The following is a 4478-nucleotide window of genomic DNA, read 5'->3' as shown; positions in this document are numbered from 1 at the left end:
ACGTCTCCCCGTGACACTGCCACTCGGTTTACGCCTCCCCGTGACACTCCTATTCAGCTTACGTCTCCCCGTGACACTCCCACTCAGTTTACTGTCTCCCCGCGACACTCCCACTCGGTTTACGTCTCCCCGTGACACTGCCACTCAGTTTACCTCTCCCCGTGACACTCCCATTCAGTTAAAATCTCCCCGTGACACTCCCACTCAGTTTAAATCTCCCCGTGACACTCCAACTCAGTTTTATCACATTTATCACCATAGATAAGAAAAAAAATTTCCAGCCGCGCTGTCGAGTGGGCAGGGAACTCCGTGCACTTGAGCACGCACGAGCACGTGGAGGAAGTGAGCACGCGAATAGACGCGAGCACGCACGAGTACGTTAGTGAGCACGCACGAGCACGTACCCTCTGATGACTGCAACACTTCCCTCTGATGACTGCAACACTTCCCTCTGATGACTGCAACACTTCCCTCTGATGACTGCAACACTTCCCTCTGGAACGTATCGTACAGGAGGCGTGCCCTTGTGGCCTAATGGATAAGGCATTGGCCTCCTAAGCCAGGGATTGCGGGTTCGAGTCCCGCCAAGGGTTGTATTTTTTCTCACCTGCAGCGGCCGAGAGAATTAACAGCGTCCAGTCAAAACCCACAGGCGAAATGTTCTAGCAATGCTGGACCGTGTTTTTTAGTGTGTGTAATACAATGAGGGGAATTTTTTGTATATTGTCTTGTTTTTCGATAATTTGTTTATTCACTCGTGCTACTATCTGAAGTAACGAATTCGTGGCTATTTATCCATGTTTTCGGGGCTATTCATTCATGTGTTCCGGGTGTGTACTTGTATACCGCGAGTTACTGGCAAAGACAAAAATTAGTGTATTTCGTGATTTTCATTGAGAATAAAACATATGTGTATCACTTTTTAATCTTTATATGCGTTCATCACCTCTAATTATGAACTGCTATTTACTTACATAACTTATGATATCCTAGTATAACCAGAAACTTGACTTACATTATAATTCATTTTGTTCGACAGCATATAAACTACAATTAATTTTCACTTTATCATAATTTAAAAAATATCAAGAGGATATATTTTTGATATTTATATCAAACATTCTTCCGTAATATTTATATTATTCCGTTGATATTTATATCAAACAGTCCATCCAACCAGAATATAACAACCTCCATCACCACCACCCCAATATCACCTACTCACCCCTTATCCCCATCACCACCACCTCAATATCACCTCAATATCACCTACTCACCCCTTATCCCCATCACCACCACCTCAATATCACTTCACCCCATCACCACCACCCCAATATCACCTACTCACCTCATCACCACCACCCCAATATCACCTCCTCACCCCTTCCCCATCACCACCACCCCAATATCACCTCACCACATCACCATCACCCCAATATCACCTACTCACCTCATCACCACCACCCCAATATCACCTACTCACCCCTTATCCCCATCACCACCACCTCAATATCACCTCACCCCATCACCACCACCCCAATATCACCTACTCACCTCATCACCACCACCCCAATATCACCTCCTCACCCCTTCCCCATCATCACCACCCCTCTCCCCCCTCACCACAGGGAGCAGCACGGCAGCTTTACTACAGCGCTACACTACGAAGCTGGCGCTCGCATGCCACATGTCGCTAGACAAACAATAACATTGCTGCTGAAATCACAAATTCAGACAAATATGGAGGAACTAAAAGACCACAGACATACAATATTGAAATATTGATGTAATTATCGTACGAAATTGATGATACTTTAAAGTATCATTACGCATTAATATGATATACAGGCCTAAATGTGATTGCCAGAGGTCGCCAGATGATTCAGCTGCAGTAAACGCAATGCCTGCGCCTAAGAATGGAATTTAGATTCAATTTTGCGGCATTCGCTGGCCTTTGACAGGTGGTAGGCCTGGTACAACACATCTTCGTGTGCCACATTTGTGTTCCAGGCTTGTTCTTGTTGTTCTTTTGTTGCCGATAGACATCTCGATGATCTCTATTCGATGTTTGCTTGGGGCCGATGATTACACTACACGCACCGCTGAACACCAACTACACGCACTGCTGAACACCACTACACGCACCGCTGAACACCACTACACGCACCGCTGAACACCACTACACGCTCCACTGAACACCACCATTAATTTACTATGTATAATATTAAAATTTCTCATTCATGCGAATAATATTCAGGTTGGCCGGTCCTTACGCGGCCGTGTTTCCCAATAGGGTAAAGCCGTGGCTTTCTGGTTTATGATTTTGGTTCAGAATATCAATGAAAACTTATGTTCAGAATATATATTGAACGTTCATGTCCCAAGCCAAGCTTCGATTTATGGGCGTACGAAAAGAATCTGGTTTATTATGTCAGTGGACAAAATTTGATAGAATAACATTGTAATTGATTTGAAGTGATCTCATAGATAGGAGGCCCGAGTAAATACAGCGGTTGATATAGCCACATACATGCTGGTTGTGAACGACTGTGTAGTGATAGTAAGAAAGAACATATATTTAGTTTTAGTACAACTACATATTATTTATTTGCTTACTTTGATGCCTATTCCGTACCTATTTACTTGTGTGGCCTGTTATGTAGTTTAGGAACTGACATTCTGAATGAGAAAAACACATCTCTTCTTCCTCTACTTCACTCTTACCTCTACCTTACTTATACCTCTACTTCACTTCTACCTCCACCTCACTTCTACCTCCACTTCACTTCTACCTCCACCTCACTTCTACCTCCACTTCACTTCTACCTCCACCTTACTTCTACCTCTACTTCACTTCTACCTCCACCTCACTTCTACCTCCACTTCACTTCTACCTCCACCTCACTTCTACCTCCACTTCACTTCTACCTCCACCTTACTTCTACCTCCACCTCACTTCTACCTCCACTTCACTTCTACCTCTACCTCACTTATACCTCTACCTTACTTCTACCTCCAATTCACTTCTACCTCCACTACACTTCTAGCTCCACCTAACTTCCACCTCTACTTCAATTCTATCTCCACCTCACTTCTACCTGGACCTCACTTCTACCTTCACCTCACTTCTACCTTCACCTCACTTCTACCTCCACTTCACTTCTACCTCCACCTCACTTCTACCTCCACTTCACTTCTACCTCCACCTCACTTCTACCTCCACTTCACTTCTACCTCCACCTCACTTCTACCTCCACCTCACTTCTACCTCTACAGTAGACCGGCAACTCTCGCGGATGCCACAGAAGTGTAGTCACTGAGTCTCCCTTCCTTCTGCCGCTTTACGAGGGCATATTTATTCAACATTTTTTGTACACCGTTGTGCATTTCTAGATGCGTGAACATACACGCTTATAGGCACGTGTACGCCATACTGTCTATGCAAGCACGTGTACGCCATACTGTCATGCAGGCACGTGTACGCCATACTGTCTATGCAAGCACATGTACGCTGCCCATTAAATATCAGTCTCATCCGTCCCATCTCACCCCTAATTCAGGTATAGTTAGTTAATCCTAATCTTAATCCCCCATGGATGAATTCATTTATTTATTTATTTTAATTTTAGATATATTGGATTTAAAAATGATAGTAATACTGTGCATTTACTGCTTTCATCGAAATCTCGGTCTGTTAGTCCTTATGACCGCCACTGCTTAAAACACGAGGTTTTGAATTCATGGAAGTCGTGGTCTGTTGTGTCTATGCGCTTCACCGCTTATAAGAAGAGGTTTGGTCTACAAGAAGTCGGGGTCTGTTTGTTTAAACTGTGCTGTTCGTGATTTACAAATTGAAAATGTGCTGTTTGTACATGATCTAATTAAAATGTGGTGTTTTTTGATCAACTAACCCAGCTGTTGTACGAGCACCGGCGCGACTATGTGCTGCAACTCGCGGTACGATAGTCAACTAACGCAGCTGTGGGCGGGCACCGGCGTGATTATGTGCTGCAACTCGCGGTACGATAGTCAACTAACGCAGCTGTGGGCGGGCACCGGCGTGATTATGTGCTGCAACTCGCGGTACGATAGTCAACTAACGCAGCTGTTGGGCGGGCACCGGCGTGATTATGTGCTGCAACTCGCGGTACGATAGTCAACTAACGCAGCTGGTGGGCGGGCACCGGCTTGATTATATGCTGCAACTCGCGGTACGATAGTCAACTAACGTAGCTGGTGAGCGGGCACCGGCGTGATTATGTGCTGCAACTCGCGGTACAATAGATAATTCACACAACCAATGGAGCTCGTTCGCGACCTGCGCCACCACTGTCTTTTCATCCACCGTCGCAGTCATCTACATCAGAACGACTTTTACTTTGGATTTTGGTAATCTATAAAAACTATTACGAACTAAATATCTATATTTTTCTGTCCTGCTTCGAACACGCATAGATAGAAACTTTCTAAAAATATAG

General features: G+C 44.7%; 1 non-coding gene across 1 annotated transcript; it reads left to right on the top strand.

Moving 5' to 3' along the window:
* The first annotated feature begins 520 nt into the window (after positions 1–520).
* Positions 521–593, top strand: Trnar-ccu. The gene has a single exon. It is a non-coding gene; the product is annotated as a tRNA-Arg (tRNA).
* The last annotated feature ends 3885 nt before the right edge of the window (positions 594–4478 follow it).

The sequence above is a fragment of the Hyalella azteca genome, unplaced genomic scaffold (assembly GCF_000764305.2).
Source record: "Hyalella azteca isolate HAZT.00-mixed unplaced genomic scaffold, Hazt_2.0.2 contig16588, whole genome shotgun sequence".
Lineage (NCBI taxonomy): Eukaryota > Metazoa > Arthropoda > Malacostraca > Amphipoda > Hyalellidae > Hyalella > Hyalella azteca.
Note: the sequence above shows the minus strand (reverse complement) of the source record. Positions and strands in the feature narration are given on the sequence as shown.